Raw genomic sequence first — 26,232 nt, 5'->3', positions numbered from 1 at the left:
GAGCAAAGTCTGGCTCAGGTGTCCTCCCATACATTTTGCGCATGGGGCTCAAATCCGCCTCACTCTCATCAGCCAGAGAAGAAAATAATGGGAACACATCATAAACTCCCTTGCCAACTCGAGTTTCCCAGACGGAGAGCTTTCTCTTGAATGCAGCGATTTTGTCATTCGTCTGAAAAATGTCCCGTCGCTAACAGAGCCGTAGGCATGCGTGGCTCTTTTGTGTACCGATGTTTGGCCACGCCCGTCGCCATCAGAGCTGTTGATTTGTTATTGTTTAGCAGCGACGGTCGTTGGGGGTGTTAGTCTCGACTTCATTGTTCAGTGGTCATGAGAGTGGTTGGAGCCGTTGGTGACCGACTGTTGTTCTTGGAGGCTAGGCTTCTTGAGTCTCCTGGGTAGAGATGAAGAGCCACGCATATCTATGCCTCTGTTAGCGACGGGCGTTGGTAAACATCGGGACACAAAGAGCCACGCCTATCAATAGCTCTGACAACGACTCCTAGAGGATAAATGCTGAGTCTCATCACCAGCCAGTCAGACTAGCTTGGTCTAGTCAGAAAGGCCCGAACTGAGGAAGCCTCTTGGATGAGAGGCGAAACGTCTTCACGGATATAGACCAAGTCCAGTTGCACTTGATTCAACTCCTTTGGAGAACCATGACCTGGATGAATGAGAACATTCACAGACCCATTGAATTGAATAGTTATTTATTTAAATTAAAAGAAAAAATATATAGCCTATGTTTTTTTTAAAGACAGTTATTTTGTGGCGGCCCAGCAGGGATTCCTTCGCGGCCCGGTGCCGGTCCCCGGCCCATAGTTTGAGAAAGGGGGGGTAGAGCACTTTGGGTTCGATTCTTTCATAACAGAGTGAGGTGTTTCACCCCCCCCCCCCCGCATAGACACGGGAAGAAACCGGTCTAGAATGTTTTGACAGAGGGTAGTCGACTGTAAGTAAGTAAGTAAGTAAGTAAGTAAGTAAGTAAGTAAGTAAGTAAGTAACCTTTATTGTCACTGGACACAAGTGCCAGCGAAATTAACCATCAACCCGTCCGTACATATACACAACATGGGGAGTAGACAGGACAGGATGACAGGGATGGAAGAAAATGCAGCATACCATGAGGAGAGGGGAGGAGGAAAAAAAAAGCAACACCCAGATTATGCTCCTGTGGGGGCTACAGTGTGGGAAAAGGAAAGAAAACCTCAGCAACAGAATCACATAAGTCAGCACACTTACAACATGACAGCTTACGACTTGGATCAGGGGAGGGAGGAGTCGGGGTGGAGGAACCCAGCGCAGGCAAGCAGCCATCCGGTCCTGCAGCCAAAAATCGGCGCTGGTCACAGACTCTCTTGTCAGACTGGGGGTGCAAAGCGGCGAAGACATGGGATGGGGGGGGGGGTAGGGGGGCGCGATTGCATACTGGTAATCGTATGAGGGGACGTGCCCCTGGCACAGCTGGACCTAAGAGGCGTGGCATCCCAAATGACAGGCGAAACAGTTTGGACCAAGGCATTATGAGATCTACCCTCAGCAGACGTGCAGGACGTGCAGGACGTGCACGCAACACGTTTTCCGTCTGCAAGCCAGCCCGTTGTCAAACAAAATGTGCCTTGCAACGATTATGGGAAATGGGGGGGGGGGGGTAAGTGCGCTTTATGTAGGCGACGTCTTTATGAATCGACTGTATGACGCTGCATAGGAAAGCGCGTTGGGTTTCTCCAAGAACTAGTGTAACGCTGGTGTCTGTTAGCGTGGACCCGATTACATCTATTCCGGGTGGTGGGTGAGGAACAGCACGGGGACAGCTTCTTCCGAGCGACGCACTTTTTAAATGCCCGTTCAAAACAGCAGGACCTCGCAACACCAACAACCTCGACACGTCGCTTCACTGTGCGGCGTATCACTCCGCCCAATCTAAACTATCCCGAACGCCACGTACACGAGCCATGGTGTAATATAGTTCATTTACCGAAAAATATAAAGAATATATTTATCAAATCGCGAACCATTAATCAATCATGTAAACATCCAACCAATACCAAAATAGGACAATCGTCACAATTCCTCACAAGAATAAATCTCATTTTACCGTCTTCCCTCTCTTCAGATGAAATGTCCTATTTCAACATTTATGAAAAATAAATCTCATCTCCAAAGTGGATGGGAAAATAACTACACCGTCACTGCTAGGTAAATGGGAAATAGAAAAAAACAGTATAGTAAGCATATGATCAGGAAAAAGAAAATTTAGCTCATTTGGCCTCAAATGACTGAAAACATTGTCCCAAGACATTACATAAACATAGCAACATCCTTTATAATCACTACTGTAAACTCGTGAAAAATGACAATATCAACCACTTGTGAGTTTTTTTTTGCGTTGCAAACAATGTCCATCTGAAAAATGTAGTGCAAGACCTAAACAGTGTCCCAATATATGTGCATATCAGCCACTATCAGGAGCAAAATAGTCCATATATCGTTTGAGTGGGAGGGGGTTGATCACAGCAAGGAGCCGCTGTGGTCCGCAAGCAACCTGTCCTGAACGAATCGTGGATGAGTCACGTGTCCCAACGGGCACTGCAGAAGCAGCATCAGACCACTGGTTTTGTTGTGGCAGGACTTGAGAGACCCTTAGCAGGGGAACGAAGGGGCAGGCAAGGGCAGAAGCCTGTCCAGTTTCAGTTTGTCTGTGACACAAGGGCAGTGAACCAGAAAATGCTGTATACCTGGGGAGAGTGTCCATATGCTGTGGAACCACAGTTGGTTCACCTGTGCTGAGGATGTATTCCGGGTGGATCATTTCTTTGGGTTCAGCTTCAAACCTGCTTGTCTGAATCGTGTAAGAATGTCTGTCAGATTTTGAAGGTGATCATCAAAGTTCCATCCCATATAAATTATGTCATTGAGATAAATGACACATGTTATCCAGTGGAGACCACTCAGAACCAGCTCCATTAGTCTCTGAAAAGATGGTGGGGAGTTTTTCAGACCCATGGGCATCACTTTGAATTGGTAGAGACCATTGCCTGTTGTCAATGCTATTTTGGGTCTGTCTACAGTATCCTTTTCAATTTGCCAGTATCCACTTGACAGATCCATGGTAGAGAAAAACAGAGAGCCAGACATTGCATCCAAACTATCATCAGCTCTAGGGAGAGGATGTGCATCAGTGATGGTAACCGAGTTCAGCTTTCTGAAATCGACACAAAATCTGTATGTACCATCCTTCTTCTCAACATAACCACTGGGCTGGCAGGGGCTTGTGCTGTCCTCAATCAGATCATGGGCTTTAAGCAATTCCACCTGACGGTGGATTTCTGCTTCTACGGAAGGAGGAGTACGATAGGCTTTGTGGTATGGGAATGTCACAGTTGGTTGCGACTTTGCGTGTGACCAGGTTTGTCTGTCCAAAGTCATGTGAGTGCTGACTGAACATATCCGAGAATGAGTTTAATGCTTCTGTCAGTTTCTTATGTTGTGTACTTGTGAGGCCAGGGTTCTGACAAAACCTGACGGTCAAGTGGGTTGGACACTACAGGCACCTGAATGTTTATGTTGTAAACAGAACCTTTCCATCATAGTGTACTCGTCTTTGGTACTGCCAGAGGTGGCATGAAAAGTTCCTATCTGTGTACCACAGTGTAACATGACTTCCTCACTGGAGGGGTTAGCTACTTTGACATACAGTGCATCCGGAAAGTATTCACACCCCTTCACTTTCCCCACATTTTGTTATGTTACAGCCTTATTCCAAAATGGATTAAATTCCTTTTTTTCTCTCATCAATCTACACAAAATACCCCATAATGACAAAGTGAAAAAGGTTTTGTAGAAACTTTTGCAAATTTATTAAAAATAAAAAACTCAAATATTGCATGTACATAAGTATTCACAATCTTTGCTATGACACTCAAAATTGAGTTCAGGTTCATCCTGTTTCCACTGATCATCCTTGAGATGTTTCTACATCTTGATTGGAGTCCACCTGTAGTAAATTCAATTGATTGGACATGCTTTGGAAAGACACACACCTGTCTATATAAGGTCCCACTGTTGACAGTGCATGTCAGAGCAGAAACCAAGCCATGATGTCAAAGGAATTGTCTGTGGACCTCCGAGACAGGATTGTATCGAGGCACAGATCTGGGGAAGGGTACAAAAAATTTCTACAGCTTTGAAGGTCCCGAAGAGCACAGTGGTCTCCATCATTCGTAAATGGAAGAAGTTTGGATCCACCAGGACTCTTCCTAGAGCTGGCCGCCCAGCCAAACTGAGCAATCGGGGGAGAAGGGCCTTGGTCAGGGAGGTGACCAAGAACCCGATGGTCACTCTGACAGAGCTCCAGCGTTCCTCTGTGGAGATGGGAGAACCTTCCAGAAGGACAACCATCTCTGCAGCACTCCACCAATCAGGCCTTTATGGTAGAGTGGCCAGACGGAAGCCTCTGCTCAGTAAAAGGCACATGACATCCCGCTTGGAGTTTGCCAGAAAGCACCTAAAGGACTCTCAGACCATGAGAAACAAGATTCTCTGGTCTGATGAAACCAAGATTGAACTCTTTGGCCTGAATGCCAAACATCACGTCTGGAGGAAACCAGGCACCTCTCATCACCTTGCTAATACCATCCCTACAGTGAAGCATGGTGGTGGCAGCATCATGCTGTGGGGATGTTCTTCAGCGGCAGGAACTGGGAGACTAGTCAGGATCGAGGCAAAGATGAATGGAGCAAAGTACAGAGAGATCCTTGATGAAAACCTGCTCCAGAGCACTCAGGACCTCAGACTGGGGCGAAGGTTTACCTTTCCACACGACAACGACCCTAAGCACACAGCCAAGACAACGAAGGAGTGGCTTTGGGACAAGTCTGTGAATGTCCTTGAGTGGCCCAGCCAGAGCCCAGACTTGACCCCCATTGAACATCTCTGGAAAGACCTGAAAATAGCTGTGCAGCGACGCTCCCCATCTAACCTTACAGAGCTCGAGAGGATCTGCAGAGAAGAATGGGAGAAATACCCAAAATATAGGTGTGCCAAGCTTGTAGCTTCATACCCAAGAAGACTTGAGGCTGTAATCGCTGCCAAGGGTGCCTAAACCAAGTACTGAGTAAAGGGTGTGAATACTTATGTACATGCAATATTTGTTTTTTATTTTTAATAAATTTGCAAAAACTTCTACAAAACCTTTTTCACTTTGTCATTATGGGGTATTGTATGTAGATTGATGAAAAAAAAGGAATTTAATCCATTTTGGAATAAGGCTGTAACATAACAAAATGTGGGGAAAGTGAAGGGGTGTGAATACTTTCTGGATGCACTGTAGATGAAACCTTGCTCAGCTCTTGCCACAGTCCATGTAAAACCAGTAGATGATTCGTTAGTATAGTGTGGTTCAAACACACCTGCATAGCCATTGGGTACCAGTCGTTTAAGTGCTGCATCCAGTTTAGCAGTGATCACCATCTCTGACATGGCAGGAACTGTAACTGTAGAAGACACTATAACTTTGGTTAGTTCAGCGACATACTGGTGTGGGTTGACTCATGAAACTACTTTGTCATCTACTAAGACAGACATGTTTCGGGTGTTTACAATGATACCATCAGCAACCAGAAAATCCTAGCCCAAAAGTAGTGGTTTAGTATAGTTTCTGACAACTTGAAGGGCATGTGTCATAGGCTTGTGGGCTATACTCAAATTGACTGTGATTGAACCAACAGTATCAAGAGGGTCACCTGTGACACCAGTGAGAGGAATAAACTGCTTTACAATTGGCTTTTTATGAAGGGCAGTTGTAGACATCCTGAACTCTTCACTGATAACTGAAATGTCTGTCCCAGTGTCAATAAAAGCATGTACAACAGTGTCCTCAAGTACAACCGACACATATCCATTGACACACCAACCTCTGATAAAATGTCTCTGGTGAAAGCAGTAGTTGGGTCATTACTGTCCTTATGGGCCTGGGTGGAGTCAGTAGCTGGCAACTTATTAGAGTTGGTGTGCGAAGGGGAATGTAACCGTACATGTCCAGGACATGGAGAGCATTGAGACTGTTGTCTGTCTTCTCAGCAGCCAGGCGAGTGACCATGCCATCTGTAGTCTCTGGGTGATGGGCTGTAACCACGGGCATAGCGCTCAGGTGATGCCTCCTCTGATGCATGTGGAGTCGACAGCCGCTTTTCACCCGACAGTGGAAGGATCACACTTTTCCGCCCAGTTCCCCCTCCCCCCTGAACAGGCGCCCCGACCGACCAAAGGAAGCACTAGTGCAGCGACCAGGACACATACCCACACCCGGCTTCCCACCCGCAGACACGGCTAATCCACTCTGTGCATAACTTTAGTCCACTGACTTCCAGTTTCTACTGCAGCGGTCATACCACTTTCCTGTTTGTTAGCGTGTGTTATTGACAAATGGCATATGTTTCACGATGCCTACAAGATTCACCATGGATAAATGTCAACGACATGCACAGAATTGTCGACAAACTTTCACCTGCACCTAGTCCGGACCGTCCTCATAATTGTGGACGTAACTTGACATGTACAACTTGAAACCTTTCACCCGTTTGCTGGTAGGTGCAGGTGAAAGTTCGCCAACGGTTCTGTGCTCGTCGTTGACATTTATCCATGGTGAATCTTGTAGGCATCGTGAAAAATATGCCATTGTCAACAGCACAGGCCAACAAACAGGAAACTGGTATGACCACTGCAGTATAAACAGGAAGTCAGTGGACTACAGTTATGCACAGAGCCGACTGTGTCTGCAGAAATGCCCGACCAAAATGTACTCAAATTTAACCCATTGATGATGCATTCACCTCATAAACCATGACACACTGCTCTCCCCTACAGGAAAGTAAATAAGCCATTTTTAATAATAAAAAGTATTAGTATCAGAATCAATATTGGCGATTCTGGCCCTGTATTACTTGGCATTGGACCGAAACCAAATTTTGCAGCATCTTCCACCCCTACTGCTCAGTCTTTCCCAAAGCGCGTACACATACCATAATGCAATGCACCCAACCTTCTGTGTTGTCGTCCATAAAATCCTTTGCGCTAGTAATGTGGGAAATCCGCGTGTTTTAAGTACATTAGAGTATCAGAAACCCTGCTAGGCTGTAGTTTTTCCATCTGCAAAATAATGCCATGAAAAAGAATGGGAGACGCCATCATCGATCATTATGTCATTGGACCACGTCCACACAGTCTTGAACAAGCAGACTGGTTGACTTTTTTGAGTGTGTTTAATTATAGTTGATGGTGTTTTTCCCCCCATCTTTGGTCAATGCTTTACAATAAATTTACAGTAACATTTATTTAAAATATTGTTTTTTTTTAAATACCCCCTTTCATCTTCTCACTAATACCCCCACTGTTTCCTTTCTGCCATGCTGTGACTAATGGTTTTCTCTCTTGCCTTTCCCATGCATAACCTTTAATCCCTCACCCCTCTCGACCCCATTCACCTCTGCTCAGGTCAACATGGTCCTGCTTCTGAAGTGCGCAACCCCAAAACCCCAAGTAACAATGATGGCCACGTGTCCAGCAGCCAGCCTGGGATTAATCAAGTAAAGTACTAATGATTTATTTGACTTTTTTTTTTTAATAATCATGCCAGCTCAGATTAAGTGGCAGGTCTGAATGCGCAAAGATGGATTTTGCCCACATTGCTATCAGATTTTATGAATCAGATAATGTAGGCTGGCATTGTCATCTGAGTCAAAGTGTGAACTGAGAACATGTAACCCTCTGTGTCAGATCTCGAAAATACTTTAGAAATAGTACCGGGTCCAACCCGGTACTAGCAAGGTGTACCTAATAAAGGGCCACTTTATTAGGTACCCCTTGCTAGTACCGGGTTGGACCCCCTTTTGCCTTCAGAACTGCCTTAATCCTTCGTGGCATAGATTCAACAAGGTACTGGAAACATTCCTCAGAGAGTTTGGTCCATATTGACATGATAGCATCACGCAGTTGCTGCAGATCTGTCGGCTGCACATCCATGATGCGAATCTCCCGGTCCACCACATCCCAAAGAAGCTCTATTGGATTAAGATCTGGTGACTGTGGAGGCCATTTGAGTACAGTGAACTCATTGTCATGTTCAAGAAACCAGTCTGAGATGATTCGAGCTTTATGACATGGCGCGTTATCCTGCTGGAAGTAGCCATCCGAAGATGGGAACACTGTGGTCATAAAGGGATGGACATGGTCAGCAACAATACTCAGGTAGGCTGTGGCGTTGACACGATGCTCAATTGGTACTAAGGGGCCCAAAGTGTGCCAAGAAAATATCCCCCACACCAGTACACCGCCACCACAAGCCTGAACCGTTGATACAAGGCAGGATGGATCCATGCTTTCATGTTGTTGATGCCAAATTCTGACCCTACCATCCGAATGTCGCAGCAGAAATCGAGACTCATCAGACCAGGCAACGTTTTTCCAATCTTCTATTGTCCAATTTTGGTGAGCCTGTGCGAATTGTAGCCTCAGTTTCCTGTTCTTAGCTGACAGGAGTGGCACCCGGTGTGGTCTTCTGCTGCTGTAGCCCATCTGCCTCAAGGTTCGATGTGTTGTGCGTTCAGAGATGCTCTTCTGCATACCTCGGTTGTAATGAGTGGTTATTTTAGTTACTGTTGCCTTTCTATCAGCTCGAACCAGTCTGGTCATTCTCCGCTGACCTCTGGCATCAACAAGGCATTTTCGCCCACAGAGCTGCCGCTCACTGGATATGTTCTCTTTTTCGGACCATTCTCTGTAAACCCTAGAGATGGTTGTGCGTGAAAATCCCAGTAGATCAGCAGTTTCTGAAATACTCAGACCAGCCCGGCTGGCACCAACAACCATGCCACATTCAAAGTCACTTGAATCACCTTTCTTCCCCATTCTGATGCTCGGTTTGAACTGCAGCAGATCGTCTTGACCATGTCTACATGCCTAAATGCATTGAGTTGCTGCCATGTGATTGGCTGATTAGAAATTTGCGTTAACGAGCAGTTGGACAGGTGTGCCTAATAAAGTGGCCGGTGAGTGTACATAACCAAGTCCAACCCTCAATAATTTAGGCTACATTAGTGTGTTTTGACATTGAGGCAGAACGACTGTGATTCAGATACAAGGTGTAAAGACGATTGTTTATGGTCATGTCTTTAACAATACTGACCACACCCACAAGGAGATTTTATGACTTTTTTCCCAGTGAGGCTTGTCTGATCTCGTCATAGCTCTCATTCTGTTAACGGACGCCGTTTGTGCATAAGTTATTTGTATTTTGGCTATAGTGTTTTCTTTTTCTGTTTGTTTTGTTTTTTATTTTATTTTGTGGGGTACCTGTACTGTACGGTTGAGCTTGTGAGCCTTTCTGAATGTTAATGGATTTCTTCTGATTCTTATAACCCTTTAAGGTGATGGCATATAGTTTGCCATATGGAGAGCAGAACTCAGCAACTGGCTCAGCCAAAGAGACGGTGTGTAGCTCATGCTTCGGCATTTCACAACTCTGCTGCGGACAACACTCCTACGAACCTGGCTCCCAGATCTGCTGCAACGGACATAGGTAATGGACTTAATGTGTGTGTGTGCGTATGTGTGTATGTGTGGTGTGTGTGTGTGTGTAGACAATCAGAATATTGTACTGTGATTGTGAGGGTCCCTTTACTGAATTTTGGGCTAGGGTGGATTCTTTTGTAATCTTTCATATGTGTGACTTTGAAATGTAAGATATCTTGTAGATATTTCTCAAGCTCTTTCTTAACATCGTTTTGACGGGGGGGACCAAATGCTTTGTGATAATTGTTGAATTTTGGGTGATGGATGCGGGACACGGCGCAGTGTCTAAACAGTGAGTTCAGACACTGTTTTGTTTCACAGCAAAAAGATCTTGTTTCTACTCTTACTGTCTGTGTTATGTGTCCCCAATGGTGATGTGGGTTTCACTTGGTACTCTGGTCCCCTACCGAGTAAAAAAGACATGCAGATCAGGTAAAGATATTTCCATAAACGTTCTGGATTTTAGTTCTATACACTCTTCTGTCTCGCCAATTGTTCTGACAATGGGATTCTGTTGCGTGATTATCGATAATTAAATGCAAGACGTTAGGCTGATGTCAGGGAAATCTTTAACACACAGCAGTGCTTAATTTGTAAATGAGGAGGTCCCGGAGCACTGAGAAGGTGCTGCTCCGGCAGGTTAGGGGTGAGAAAAAAAAGTCACGGAACACATTTTAAAAATACACAAAACAGGGCTCTTCATGATGCTGAAACAGCTACGCAATAGTCATGTGCTTTTTGACCAATGATTTTATTGTTGATTTTATTAAATACACGGGCCTAGCCTAATCTGATGTGAAAACGAGGCAATAGACACATGCACAGTAGGAAAGTTTGCCAAGTTAATGCCTTTCAAATGTTTAGACAAAAAACATTGCACAACCTGCCAGCATATAATGCATACAGGCTATGGTGCTTGAATTATGCAATTTGACCCGATACATTGATCACCATCACAAAACTATAAGGCTCAGTTAACAACACTGTGGAAAATAATTTTTAAAAAGTACCTTTTATTTGTCCAAAACAGCCCACAAAACATCAATACAGCCTTCAGCCTCCTTGTCCCTGCTTCTTACTTTACTCCTATTGTCCTGTGCAGTTCTATGTCCTTTAGCAATCCATCTCACATATTCACCCTTTGCAGACACGTCACAATTATCACGTGACGAGGGAGACTGCGCCATGACGGACAGCAAGAAGTGATAGACCGGGAAATTCAAAAGCGAACAACAAAAACAGACAAAATATTGCGACGGATGAGTAGCTATTATAGTTTAAATTTAAGTGATGGCTACCAATAGTCAGAGTAATGTTGTGGAGTTGTCCTGTGAAGTGAGTCACCTTGTAGGACGGCACAAAGAGCGATATGTGGAGAAGCTAGCGATAGCAGGGTTAGCTACCGACCCGTACCTTCTTCCTACCGATGTGTTCACGGATCTGGCAAAATCGTCCAGTCTGCCCGAGTTCAATCCACACGATCTGTACCACTATGTTACCAATGGAATGTCCCCACACAGGTGCTGACCTAAAAGCATACAAAAGTCTGGATGCTGACCAGTTCTTTGTAGCTGGTTGGGTTACAGAATCGCGGTGCTACGCTCACAGCAGGGGGATGTACCTCATAATGGCAAAGGTAAGACATAGCTAGCCAGCTGTGTGTTTTTAACCTGTTTCCCCTAGGATGCCATCAAAACTCAAATCGACTGTAACCAAAAGCAGCTCATACTTTCCTTGCCATTTCATAGTAGGTTGCACAGTCTTGCCATCTAGCTAGCATTTGGGTCATTCCATAGAAAGTGTTAAGTTTGAGTCCACAACATTCAAAGGGGACAAGGAGGCATAATAAAACTGTCAGTAATGTTTTCAGTGTCTGAAGCCACTGATTCAAGTGTACTGGTTAGCATGAAGCAAAATACAATTAAATAATAAATATACAATTTGTATATTTTTAGCTGGTTTTGTTAAATTACAATCATTTTCTCATGTAATTATATATAAATAATATATATATACATTATATATATATTTTAACCAAAAATTATGCATCTTTAATTTAATTAACACATTTCACATGAAGAGGGAAGTATTTTTGCTCATAAGAACCATAAAAGTCTGAGATTTATGTGATATTTTTTAAGTGTTACCTTACATGAATGTGAGAAATGGTCAGAGTGGACATGAGAGAATGATTGTAATTTAACAAAACCAGCTAAAAATATACAAATTGTATATTTATTATTTAATTGTATTTTGCTTCATGCTAACCAGTACACTTGAATCAGTGGCTTCAGACACTGAAAACATTACTGACAGTTTTATTATGCCTCCTTGTCCCCTTTGAATGTTGTGGACTCAAATTTAACACTTTCTATGGAATGACCCAAATGCTAGCTAGATGGCAAGACTGTGCAACCTACTATGAAATGGCAAGGAAAGTATGAGCTGCTTTTGGTTACAGTCGATTTGAGTTTTGATGGCATCCTAGGGGAAACAGGTTAAAAACATACACAGCTGGCTAGCTAGTATGTCTTACCTTTGCCATTATGAGGTACATCCCCCTGCTGTGAGTGTAGCACCGTGATTCTGTAACCCAACCAGCTACAAAGAACTGGTAAGCATCCAGACTTTTGTATGCTTTTAGGTCAGCACCTGTGTGGGGACATTCCATTGATAACATAGTGGTACAGATCGTGTGGATTGAACTCGGGCAGACTGGACGATTTTGCCAGATCCGTGAACACATCGGTAGGAAGAAGGTACGGGTCGGTAGCTAACCCTGCTATCGCTAGCTTCTCCACATATCACTCTTTGTGCCGTCCCACAAGGTGACTCACTTCACAGGACAACTCCACAACATTACTCTGACTATTGGTAGCCATCACTTAAATTTAAACTATAATAGCTACTCATCCGTCGCAATATTTTGTTTGTTTTTGTTGTTCGCTTTTGAATTTCCCGGTCTATCACTTCCTGCCGTCCGTCATGGCGTTCATATTCCCCGCGAGTGGGACGTGACGTCACGTGCAAAGGGTCAATGGAATGGGGTTGAACAGGGTGAGCGGTGGTCCAACAAGGCAAAGGAGGCATAGCGTGGAGATGGTGGATGTGCGAAAGAGATGACCTGTTGGCGGTGCAGAGTAGGTTCATCTGGGAAAAGCCCCTCTCACACTCTGCACTTGAGATGGGGACAGTGCTGACTGCCGCTAAGAAGTATTTCAGTCCATCTGGGACAAATTTCCCACCATTGTCCCTATATTCTCTATATGCCCAAATGACATTCCGCGCGCCATCGATTCTAAACTGCTGGCAGAGTCTTTCGACTTCATCTTCCCCAAACAGTGCCCCAGGGTTGTCCAACCAATATTGTGGGAAGAGTACTTTTAAATCATCAATTAACTAATTGTATCCTGTTTGGTATTTCCCTTGTGTTAGCATACGTTTCTCCAGATTCCTTGCCAGGCTTCCGAAAAACGCCCTCTGATCCAAGGTTCTATCGCTCGTTCGTCCAGTATGTAGGGGTACACATTGGAAAAAGTTCTCTTCGATTGCCCTCTGACTCGTTATCCTCCTCTTTTTCCTCCTGCTCGTCATGTTTGCTAGTAGCAGGTGCTGCCACGTTTGTGCTAGCTGCTGCTGTGCTGTGATGCGCCCTTCCCTGCTGGTCTTCCGAAATTACCATGGCTTTCTAGCTGACCTGCTGGTCTGAAAAAACTAAACAAATTTGACTGTCTTTTTGACATTTTGTAATCAACGGCTTTTGATAAGAGTAGGTGGCTAGTTGTTGTGAGTCTAATATCGCGGTAATGGTAGCTCCCGTGACGTGGCATGCAACGTGTGACTTGAGCGATTGAAGTCTCTATTTAAAAAAAAAAAAGACTGATTTAAAATGCGTCAAACATAGGCAAACAAGCGATTTACGAAAAATGTCAATGGGAAATAACAGTGACCGAACAGATAACGCTAAATATTAGAGAAAATGTTTTTACAGATTTTTATAGTGACAAAAGAGGTGGCGGAGCCAATCAAATAGTTGCCGGTCCAAATCTGGGAAGTCCCGGAGCACGCTCCAACTTGCTGCGGCACAAATTAAGCCCTGACACACAGACAGCACTTAATTTGAAACACATCCTGCTGGATCCTTTTCAAGCACATGTCTGACTTTGGTTGTTTGCATTCCAGTAATTATCATCACTCACCTACCAAACAGCTGTTCTGTGTTTAATCCTAATTCAGTGGCATGTAGGAGCCCTGTTCAGTAAATCATTGTTGACTTATTAGCCTGTAACACTGCTTTGAAAAGGGCCAAGGGAGGGGATCACCGATTCGAATCCCAGTGTTACCTCCGGCAGAGATCTCTCTTAATGGCAGCTCCTGTGTCCCATACATCGCATGGCCCCAGGAGTGCTCTTTTATTTTCGCAATGGCCAGAACAGACCAGAACTAACAACATATAATGACCCCCCCCCCCCCCGAGGTCACAACTGGCCACGCCAGTCTAAGTCACAGTCGTAAGGTAAGTCAGTCAAACAGTCCTCTACCTGGTCTGAGTGAAACCCCCAACCAACAACACATCCCAACATGAACAGAACACCCAAACACGAAAAAAAAACCCCACAATCAATTCAAACGTTGAAACATCGCTACAATACTAACTGTACCTACTCAAACCTGTAACGTTGAGATTGGTTGGTAAAGTGAATGGCTTGGCATATGTAATGGGCGGGGCCAGTAGATTCATGACCACATAAACTGATGTCCTCAGTGCATTTGTGGATTCACGAATCAGTCTAGATGTGTGATCTTAGTCTGATGTTAGACATACTACAGCAAATGTTTTGTTTTAATAACATAGCCCTCCTTCTCCCTCTCCTTCAGATGGCATCACATGATTTTACTACAACTGCCCAATGACTTTTCAATATACAATTGTCTATTTTTACAGATACAGTCTCTATCTAATGATTAACAACAGCTCTACTTTTCCTTCTAGACACCCCAGGATAAATGGCACTCACTGCTGTGGCATTATGGCCTACAGCACTCATGACCCAGGTATGCAGTGCTGTGCAGGGACCCTATACAACCTGACAGCCCTGGGCAGAGTTAAAGGAGAAGCACAATGTTGTGGATCTATTCTGAAGTCCAACACCTCCAGTGATATATGTTGCTCCAGTCAGGACCATGAGCTGCTCTACTCTACCCAACCTGGACTTAGCTGTTGTGGTCACTACCACTACAACAGCTCCCTGTGGTCCTGCTATGGTGGGAGATTGATCCCACGACCCAAATATCCATACTGTGGAAGCAATGTGATCAAAGGTCAGTTGTGCAAAATACAGATGGAGTTAACTCAAAGCACCTGCTGTTTTTAGCATGACTGGTTTCATATTGCATTTCTTTATTCAATGTCAAAGTGTTTAAGTGAAATGAAGAGGATTTAAAAGACCTCTTCTTTTCCAGAATCCAGGCCTCTGCCACTGGACAATCTGGGGGTCACAAAACTTTGTAACACAGGTAACACACTAAAAAAAAATGTTTTGTGAAAAATGTGTACTTTTAGTTTCATGATGTGTAACCCAACTATTTCTTCAGTTTATAACACCTGAATATTGGGTCTTTGTTTGTGTCAACACAATATTTATGATTGTGTCTCTCTTTAAGGGCGATTCGGGACAGTGGAATCTGTGTCTGTCATTGGAAATACGTGCAGAATTGTTTTCCTCTACGTATTTGATATCCATTCCATGAAACCTCTGGCTTCTCCACATGTCCTGGAACAACATGGCCACTGTAACATCCCGGACCTGTTGCCCGGAAAGAGCTACTTCTGGGACACAAACTTAAATTTCTTTACCGATTTCAACTTTACATCACTGCTCGAGTCACTTCATTTCATTTTCTTGACGTGTTCTTAAGCATGCATATATGAGTCTGTTACTGTATGCATAGTGCAATATCAAGAGAACAATATTTAATTGTGAAAAGTACTTTATTGTAATATTTCTAAAGTCTGCAAGAAAGCTACAGCTGGTGTCCAAAGCCATTGGTTAGGATGTGTTTTTAAATGTGTTTTTAAATGTGTTTTTAAACTGAGGAAGAAGGAGTTTGAAGGCCACTACTATGCTGTTTTATAAGGGTTCCAAGCATGATGTGTTGTAAAACCTAAATGAATGCTGGCATACCTCTTCCTCTACCTCTATTTATCCTTCTGCACTAAAAGTATCTGGACCTCAGAAACCATACAAGTGGGGATCGCCAGCTTGAATCCCCGTGTTACCTCCAGCTTGGTCGGGCGTCCCTACAGACACAACTGGCCGTGTCTGCGGGTGGTAAGCTGGATCTGGGTATGTGTGCTGGTCACTGTACTAACGCCTCCTCTGGTCGGTTGGGGAGCCTGTTCGGGGGGGAGGGGGAACGGGGGGGGGATAACATGCGACATCCCCCTGGCGAAACTCCTCACTGTTGGGTGAAAAGAAGCAGCTGGCAACTCCACATGTATCAGAGGAAGCATGTGGTGGTCTGCAGCCCTCCCTGGATTGATAGAGGGGGTGGAGCAGCGACTGGGATGGCTTGGAGAGCAGGGTGACTGGCCAGTTACAATTGGGGAGGGAAAAAAAAGGGGGGGGGAGGTCAAAAAGAAAGAAACCACATATTTGTTTGGACAACTTTTACAAAATATAGCATGGATACTGTCCAATATGAATACATTAGAGTATAAATACTGCATTTCATTGGGAGTGATGAAGGACAGGATTAGGAATGACTATATTAGAGGGACAGCTCAGGTTGGACGCTTTGGAGACAAAGCAAGAGAGGCAAGATTGAGATGACTTGGACGTGTGGAGGAGAGATGCTGGGTATATTGGGAGAAGGATGCTGAATATGGAGCTGCCAGGGAAGAGGAAGAGGAAGGCCAAAGAGGAGGTTTATGGATATGCTGAGAGAGGACATGCAGGTGGCTGGTGTGACAGATGAGGATGCAGAGGACAGGGAGAAATGGAAATGGATGATCCGCTGTGGCGACCCCTAACGGGAGCAGCCGAAAGTAGTAATAATAATATATCAATCTTATATAGCGCTTTTTTAATACTGACAAGTCGCTTTACAATAAACAGCGGTGAGACAAGACAACAGACAAACATAGCACAAACATACAGGGGTGGATGGGAAGGGGGGCTACAAGAGAGAGAAGTGGCAGCCACACGACGCCAGCAGTACTCTCCAATTTAAGACAGATGCAAAAGGGCAAGAAAAACAAAAAACAGCACTGTGGACGTTGGTTTTCTGTAGGGGTTTACTCACATAGTCTATTCCTCTCCCAAGGTAACAACTAGGCAGTGGCACTATTTAACCCATAGCTGGGGGCTGGTTCGTGGGCATCAGAGAATATCAACACACTGGTGGGCCTGAGTACCGCACATCTAGGGGCCAGACCTCATCCTAGTCCCTTGTAGTTCAGCCAGGGTCCAAGGTGTACCCAGTTACCGTGTGTCGCCACAAGGAGGCACTACATAGGGCTTGCTGTTGGAGAGGCTACGTACTGGCAGGGAGAGACTTACATGCTCGGCTCTCCTGTTCGCATGGCACAGAACAGTACACCAACACACTAGACGCTTCACAACAACCCCACTTCTTACACAAGAATGTCGGACACACTGACATTCTTCTGTAAGAAGTCGGGTAGATATTTTGTGGTAGAAGTAGTAGATATTTTGATTTGACGACAGTTTAACGCCGGATGCCCTACCTGTCGCAACCCTCCCCATTTATCCGGGCTTGGGACCGGCACTATGAATGCACTAGCTTGTGCATCCCTAGTGGCTGGGTTCTTACAAACATTATCGAACAAATGTCATATAATTTACATATGTCTGGATTTAAGGATTTTTGAAATGCTGACTATATTTTGTTTATCTACGCCAATATTTGATCTTCAAAGGCCTCTCTACCAGTTCATCATTCAAGTTAAAAGAACAGCTATTGCACAGAATGTTTAAATAGCTGTGACTTTATGTACTTTATGTACTGTGCAATAAAAATCATGACTGCACTGATATGCAAAACTTTACATCCAACTACAATATCCCTAAGACTATCATCCAAGTTATTTCATAGAAATTAAGAATTATAGGAATAACTAGATGCAAATGAACAAGCAAAGAATTTTATTGTGGACTACAACTTTTGACAAAATGGGCACAATTTAATGGCAAAGTTTTTCCAGTGCCAAGATCTTCTCGGACATGATGACTGCCACAGATACCAAAAATTCCCCAGCCTTTCACAACATCACCCATTTGCTTTCCGTCCATCCATCTCTGCAAGCTCACAGTATAACCATGAATGCTATGGTAAACTAATTTCTTTGCTTTCTTGTTTTTGGAAAAATTAGCACATTGTGCTTGGACCCTGTTTTTGCCAAATGTAGTTATATTACTTTATTGAATATTGACACTTGTCTTTCACAGGGGTGTGATTTATATATGCTATTACACACATCACAGTGACAATTTGTTAGCATGACTGGCAACTGTTTAGTCCTTGTGAATGGCATTATTAACCAAACCTAGCTAACTTTTTTTATTTCTGTGTGTGAAATATTTTGTCACTTTCATATTTGCTAAATCATATAGTATATATTTATTAAAACCAGACTGATCTCAGGGAAATCAGGTCTACATACATAGCAAAAAGCCATGTCTAAAAAAAGTTGCATGAACAATGTATGATTAGGCAGGAAGTGTACCCTGAGTGTTGTAATTCAAATTCAAAATAAAACTAGAAACAGCACATTTCCTGGAGAAAATGCGTGGGCTATCTGAATACACATGGGCTATCCGATACACATGAAAAATGTCATTATTAAAATAAATTAGATAAGAATGTACAGTTGATAACTTTTAAAATTAAGGTTGAAGAAGGACAATTACGTACATGAGTGGTTGGAGAAGATATTTGGGTTGAATTAACCTTTAACAATATGAGCACCTGGCAATAATAGTAGAGAAGGTTAACCTTCAAAAATATAAGCAGTTGGAATAGCAGATAAATAGGCGATAGGCGTTTCTTGGTCTTTTTTCCTGGTTTTCTTTCGCTCATTGAAACTGATCAACAATATTGGGCCCTCCTCCACACTGACATTATCCTGCTATATAGCAAAATAACAGCACTATTGTTCATTTATGATGATGGTGAAATTCTGTATGATAGATATTGCAGCTAGTTATGATAAAATGATAATAATAATAATAATTAGAGCTCTTCTTACAATCAAAGTCACTTTACAATAAACGGGGTGAAACAAGACAACAGATAAACATAACAGACATACAGGGGTGGATGGGAAGGGGGGCTACGAGAGGGAGAAGCAGCAGCCACACATGATGCCAGCAGTACTCTCCCACTTAGACAGATACAAAAGGGGAAGAAAAGAAACATCATAAATCATAGATCAATGCAAGTCTGAAGAGGTGAGTCCTGATTACTGACTTGAATGTGGGCAGATCACAGCAGTGTCTGCTGTGCTTGGGGGGGAGTTCCAAGAGGAGGGGGCAGCAGGTCGAGTGCTCGGTCCTTAGCCTGCCTAAGATTAGGGGTGGATGAGAGGACGGGGGGGGGGCATGAGAAGGCAACAGAAAAGAGTTGTGTCTTGAGACAGGATTGGAAGAGTGGGAGGGATTCTGAGTCTCTAATGATTTGGGGGAGTGAGTTCCAGAGCCTGGGAGCTGCACTCGGTCACCAAAGCTGCGGAGGTTGGATCTAGCAATGTGCTGGTGACACTGTTGCCCTTGGTCTAGTGTGAATGCAATTTGGGCAAATGTTAGTTACATACTGCTTTAACACCCGTCCCATGTAGCTATATAAAAATCTGCTACATGTAGTAGTACTGTGGGCGGGGCCTGGGTACAGTTTCAAGATAAATGGCACTATTACCTGTATGACCTTACACTATTTTGATAGTACTCTCTTTTAAACTAAAATAACTGGCGGTGCCTCCAAATAAATGCATGATATATAATAAAGGTATATCACTTAGATTTTGGTATTGTTGTCTCTTGTCCTAATTTTTTATCTATCCTTTTAACAGTCATTAAACATTAATTACCTTTGAGCTATGACACAACAAGTTTTCTTTAAATGTAATGCCAAATTATGGTAGGCTATTTATTTATATAAAACAGAATTTCTCGACCACATTCATGAATATAGACAAATAGGACTAAATCCCAAATATGAATATACACAAAATAATATCAAATAACATCAATCATAGGCCCACGCTCACACACACACTCACTCTGCAACCTATGGTTAACCGTAGACCAAACCCCCGTTGCAGGCCTGAGTCGTGGCTCGAGAGCGTAAAGGTCTAGAAACTGTAGTGGTCGCTTCACTTAGTCACGAACAAGCAAAATTAAAAGAACGTGCTCAGTACTCACAGCCCCAGGGACCATTTAGAGGGGGAAAGACGAGGGAAAACTGGGTGATGGGCACTCGGCATAGTGCAGAAGAAACAGCAGCGAAGGAAGAAACAGCAGTGAGTCAAATAGCACTCGGTCCAACGGAGCTGTCCTCTCTCAGTCACAAATCATCCGTCTCCTGAATCAGATAAATCAGCTAAGCAACAAGTCCATACACTATTTCGTGGCGAGCTAGCAATAGCTTGTCTTAACATGTCTGTGAATGTTCTCATTCATCCAGGTCATGGTTATCCAAAGGAATTGAATCGAGTGCAACCGGACTTGGTATATATCTGTGAGGACGTTTCGCCTCTCATCCAAGAGGCTTCATCACTTCGTGCCTTTCTGACTAGGCCAAGCTAGTCTGACTGGCTGGTGATGAAACTCAGATGTTTATCCTCTTTGGAGTCATTATCAGAGCTAATGATGTCCATGGCTCTTAGTGTTCCGATGTTTAGCAACGCCCGTCGTTATCAGAGGTATTGATATGCGTGGCTCTTTTGTGTTCTGATGTTTAGCAACGCCCGTCGTTATCAGAGGTATTGATATGCGTAGTTCTTTGTGATCCAATGTTAAGCAGCGACGGTTGTTGGGGGTGTTAGTTTTGACTTCATTGTTCAGTGGTCATGAGAGTCGTTGGAGCCGTTAGTGACCGACTGTTGTTCTTGGAGGCTAGGCTTCTTGAGTCTCCTGGGTAGAGATGAAAGGATGGCATTTTAAGTGGGAGATAGGTGGTGTCACAGACCTCCTCCTCTGTTGAGGGATGGTTTTTCCAGTTTCGCATAGATGGCTTCCTTCACCCCTCTTTCAAACCATCTATCTTCCCTGTCCACAATGTGTACGTTGCTGTCCTCGAAGGAGTGTGTCTTCTCCTTTAGGTGTAGATAGACTGCTGAGTCTTGTTCTGAGGAGTTTGGCCTTCTGTGTTGGGCCATCCGTTTGTGTAGTGGTTGTTTGGTTTCTCCTATGTATAGGTCAGTGCAATCCTCATTGCATTGTACAGCATACACCAGATTGCTTTTTTGGGTGTGTGGTACATGGTCTCCGAGAAACTCAGGAGAATTTTTAACAAACACCACATCCCGGTATACTTCAAACCCAGCAACACACTCTGACAAAGACTCGTTCATCCTAAAGACCGTGTACCGCACACCCAAAAAAGCAATCTGGTGTATGCTGGTAAAGGTGGTAAAGCAGAGGTTATAGTCTGGTTAATTTTGTAAACAAACTACAGTAGTGATCTGATTGGGACAACAATTAAAGCAAGATATCACAAGGTCTTGGTCTTTTCTAAATATTACTTAATACGTTATATTCTGAATTGTGTTATTGCATAGGATCTAATCTACTACTACAACTTTTGGCTGCTCCCGTTAGGGGTCGCCCCAGCGGATCGTCTGTTTCCATCTATCTATTCCTGCCCTCTGCATCTTCCTCTGCCACACCAGCCACCTGCATGTCTTCCCTCACCACATCCATAAATCTCTTCTTTGAACTTCCTCTTTTCTTCTTTCCTGGCAGCTCCATCTTCAGCATTCTTCTCCCAGCATACCCAGCATCTCTCCTCCACACATGTCCAAACCACCTCAATCTTGTCTCTCTTGCTTTGTCTCCAAACCGTCCAACCTGAGATGTCTCTCTAATATACTCATTCCTAATCCTGTCCTTCTTCATCACTCCCAATGAAAATCTTAGCATCTTCAACTCTGCCACCTCCAGCTTCACCTCCTGTCTTTCCATCAGTGCCACTGTCTCCAAACCATATAACAAAGCTGGTCTCAGAACCATCTTGTAAACCTTCCCTTTAACGCTGGTACCAGACAGACAGACAAATAGACAGACAAATAGGCAGGCAGGCAGGTAGGCAGACTGGCCGGCCGATCAATCAATCGATCAATCGATCAATAGATAGATAGATACCATTAAAATTCACTCAATCTGAGTATTGCAGCATATATGATGGTTCCCGGGTTAGATGAATAGTTTAATTACTATTAACTAAATCATTCAGGGGAAGCTGATTAAGATGTTCATTGTTAGAAGTAAATGCTCAGACATACCCAAATGTGTATATAATTGTTTGTGTGTCTCTGACCCGATACGCCTTGATGCCGTGGTGAGTGAACCTTTGAAGTTGTCCAGATGGCCTTCTTCCTAGCAACGGCCTTCAACTGTGTCGGGGAGATGACGAGGTGTCCCCTGGCCGGGCAGGCAGATCAGATCAGATCAGATCAGATCAGATCAGACAGACAGACAGATAGACAGATAGACAGATAGATAGATAGATAGATAGATAGATAGATAGATAGATAGATAGATAGATAGATAGATAGATAGATAGATAGACAGATAGATAGATTAAAAAAAACAATGCAAGCTTTCACCATTAAAATTTACTTAATCTGAGTATTGCAGCGTATATGATGATGTCCCGGTCCAAGTGACCGGGACGTGTGTGTGTGTTCATGGAGTGCGTGCGTGCGTGCGTGTGCGCGTCTCTGAGCAGGTGCGCCTTTGATGCCGTGGTGAGTCTACTACTACTACTACTACTACTACTACTACTACTACTACTACTACTTTCGGCTACTCCCGCTAGGGGTTGCCACAGCGGATAATCCGTTTCCATCTCTTCCTGTCTTCTGTATCTTCCTCTGTCACACCAGCCACCTGCATGTCTTCCCTCACCAAATCCATAAACCTCCTCTTTGGCCTTCCTCTTTCCCTTTTCCCTGGCAGCTCCATATTCAGCATCCTTCTCCCAATATACTCAGCATCTCTCCTCCACACATGTCCAAGCCATCTCAATCTTGTCTCTCTTGCTTTGTCTCCAAACCGTCCAACTTGAGCGGTCCCTCTAATATAATCGTTCCTCATCCTGTCCTTCTTCACCACTCCCAGTGAAAATCTTAGCATTTTCAACTCTGCCACCTCCAGCTCTGCCTTCTGTCTTTTCGTCAATGCCACTGTCTCCAAACCATATAAGACAGCTGGTCTCACAACCATTTTGTAAACCTTCCCTTTAACTCTTGCTGGTACCCTTCTGTCGCAAATCACTCCTGACACTCTTCTCTACCCACTCCATCCTGCTTGCACTCTCTTCTTCACCCCCCGTTACTTTGGACGGTTGAGCCCAAGTATTTAAACTCATACGCCTTCATCACCGCTACTCCTCACCATTCCACTGTCCTCCATATGTAATCCATCTTGCTCCTACTGACTTTTCATTCCTCTTCTCTCCAGTGCATACCTCCACCTCTCCAGGCTCTCATCAACCTGCAACCTACTCTTGCTACAGATCACAATGTTATCCACAAACATCATAGACACTCCTGCCTGATCTTGTCTGTCAACCTGTCAATGACCATTGCAAACAAGAAAGGGCTCAGAGATGACCCTTGATGTAATCCCACCCCCACCTTGAACCCATCTGTCTTTTATCTTTTATCAAAATGACTCCCGGTTTTTAAACTCTATATTATCTTGACAGAATATAGTATTTAAAAACCAGCCGTCATTTTGACTGCCCATGGTTGTTTTAGGTAGGAGTGAAATCCCTGGAAAGGAGGCGCTGATTGTCGAACCTCGGATCCAAGAGGAACAATGTGGATTCCATCCTAGCCATGGAACAATGGACCAACTCTTTAATCAGTCAATCAGTCAAGTTGCATTTTATATAGTGCTTTTCGAACTGCAACAGCCACTCAAAGCACTTTACAATTAATTACCCTTGCGGAAGTGACTTTAATCATGTCAACCTGAAAAAAACTCTACCGAGGTTTAAACAGCAGATCCATGTCGCCACCAGGTATGACCAAGTGTTAGACTAATATTACAGTGTCATCACTGATGCATTTCATTCCGTGGCTTGGGCACCCCTGGGTCTGTCTGGTCAGTCTGATAATAAACATGATTTTTCTAATCCTTAAGTTTCATCAAAAATGAAACACACAAAACCATGTACTAGGGTGTTGAAACAATGGTCTTCCCAGTCCCCGGGCTATGGAGAGGCTCAGTGACTGTTTAGATATTACAGACTGGTCTGTCTTTAAGGAGTCATGTCATGACTTAAGACGATTATGCCAATACTATTAGGTCTACAGTGCGGTTGTTTTTCTTGCCCTTTTGTATCTGTTTATGTGGGAGAGTACTGCTGGCGTCGTGTGTGGCTGCCGCTTCTCCCTCTCGTAGCCCCCCCTTCCCATCCACCCCTGTATGTCTGTGTTATGTTTATCTGTTGTCTTGATTCACCGCCGTTTATTATAAAGCGACTTTGAGTGTTAGAAAAGCGCTACGGGTTTGATTCTTTATTATTATTATTATTATTATACACAGTGAGGACGTACTCAAATTACACAGTCACTCTACACACATACCTGTTCGCCTTCCAGCTAGGTGCTAAATAAAAAATGATCAACAATATTCTTCATGAACAGTCCTTGGCTTTCTCATGGCACGCGAACATCAGCCATTTTAACTTTCCTTCTCGTTTCTGCCGTCAACTTGCGCAACGCGCAGTAACATACAGAGGAGACCTGTGGAGTACAAAAATGTACTCCATATGCACTCCGTATGTACTCTGTAGTTTTCCACAACTCTGTGTGTATGAAACTTCTCACTCCCTGCAGACACACATACCAACTGTTATCATGCTTGCCTCCCCGTTGCCGCATCCCAGGAACTGCCCGGTGCAGCAAAGACAGGTGCAACGGACCCACAGACACACACCAGACACAGGACATGATTAACGTAGATGTTTTCCTGCATTCCTTTGTAAGACAATACCTTGGTTAATGCAAGGAACATAGGGTATGACGCAACGGACTGCTCTATAAAAAACCACTACCTCCAGCTCAAGTTAGAGCATATCCTCACAGACTGACTTCTGTGACTATATGACTCTCCATCTGCAGATGCATTAAAGATTCTCTGTTTGCTCCAATATTTGTCCGATGATTATTCTTCCCAGAGGTTGCTGGGGCAAGAGCCCATTAAAAGGATAAGAAAAATCCACAACAGACCATATCAATGTTTTTCACAATAAAAGGTATGTAAACAATAAAAGTGCAATTCACTATAAAATCAAATCTGGTACATGGCACTCTATAACAAATTCAATAGCATATAAGTCTAACAAACAAAGCACCATATAATAATCTCAATAACTTGTCTTAATAATATCAAATATAATATAAAGTAATATGGGTCATTTACAACCCCATCATTGGTTATAACACCAAAAATCAGATTACATGCCTTGCAAACCCCAGTATCCATGGAAGAAAGAGGCTATCACATCGGTATTTGAATCTTTAGCAAAAGCTGGTGTAGTGGTACCATGCGAAGATTCACCGGTGAGAACACCTATTTTCCCAGACTAAGAAAATACATGATAAAGGACAACTTACCGAATGAAGGTTTGTGCAAGATTTGCAAGCAGTGAACGTGGCTGTTCATGCGCGTGCGCCAACAGTCCCAAATCCACATACCGTTCTGACACAGGTTCCATCGAACTCATGTTGGGTTTCAGTAACTGATTTGGCTAACGCTTTTTTCAGTGTCAAAGTTGATCCCGCCAGTCAGTACTGGTTTGCATTCTCATTCAAAGAGAAAAGTTGGACCTGGACCCGCATGCCACAAGGCTATGCAGAGTCACCAACCGTGTATAACAGACAATTTTGAGAGGTTAGTCCTTCCGGGGGATCAGCCCTATTACAATACAACGACGATTTCATGACCTGCTCCTCCAGCAAACAAGCTTGTGAAAAAGATACAAGAGCTCTGTTAATGTTTTTTGCAGAAAATGGCCACAAAGTCAGTCTGATAAAAGTACAGTATGTACAACAAGTACAGTACTTAGGACATGTCATAACAGCAGAAGGTAAATCCTTCTCACCTAAGACGGTGGCTGCAATTCAGAAGGTACCAAAACCATGAATGAAAAAACAAATGATGCGCTTTCTAGGAATGATATCCTATTGCAGACAATGGAGATACATAACTATCCTGAAATTTATGCACCATTATCCAACATGATCTATGGAAAAGGCCTATTGCTACATGACCTCATATCAGGGACAGCACAGGCAGGAAAGGCATTTCAGTTGAAAAGAATGTTGCAGACATCACCTATGTTAGGATTGCCTGACCCTGAAAAACCATTCACACAGACAGTGGACAAGAAAGGAGGTTATATGTCATG

At 43.7% G+C, this 26,232-nt stretch overlaps 1 long non-coding RNA gene across 2 annotated transcripts in view; it reads right to left on the bottom strand.

Annotated features, from left to right (window-relative positions):
- Positions 1–26,232, bottom strand: part of LOC130115949 (uncharacterized) — a 65,023-nt gene that overhangs the window by 1,606 nt on the left and 37,185 nt on the right. The window contains exon 3 of one of the 2 annotated variants that reach the window (XR_008810527.1): positions 22,094–22,232. This is a non-coding gene — a long non-coding RNA (uncharacterized LOC130115949). The remainder of the gene's footprint in view (positions 1–22,093; positions 22,233–26,232) is intronic. The other variant, XR_008810528.1, reaches the window with a different exon arrangement.

Source organism: Lampris incognitus, chromosome 7 (genome assembly GCF_029633865.1).
Source record: "Lampris incognitus isolate fLamInc1 chromosome 7, fLamInc1.hap2, whole genome shotgun sequence".
Classification (NCBI taxonomy): domain Eukaryota; kingdom Metazoa; phylum Chordata; class Actinopteri; order Lampriformes; family Lampridae; genus Lampris; species Lampris incognitus.
The sequence above is the reverse complement of the archived record's forward strand: the minus strand, read 5'-3'. Positions and strand labels throughout refer to the sequence as shown.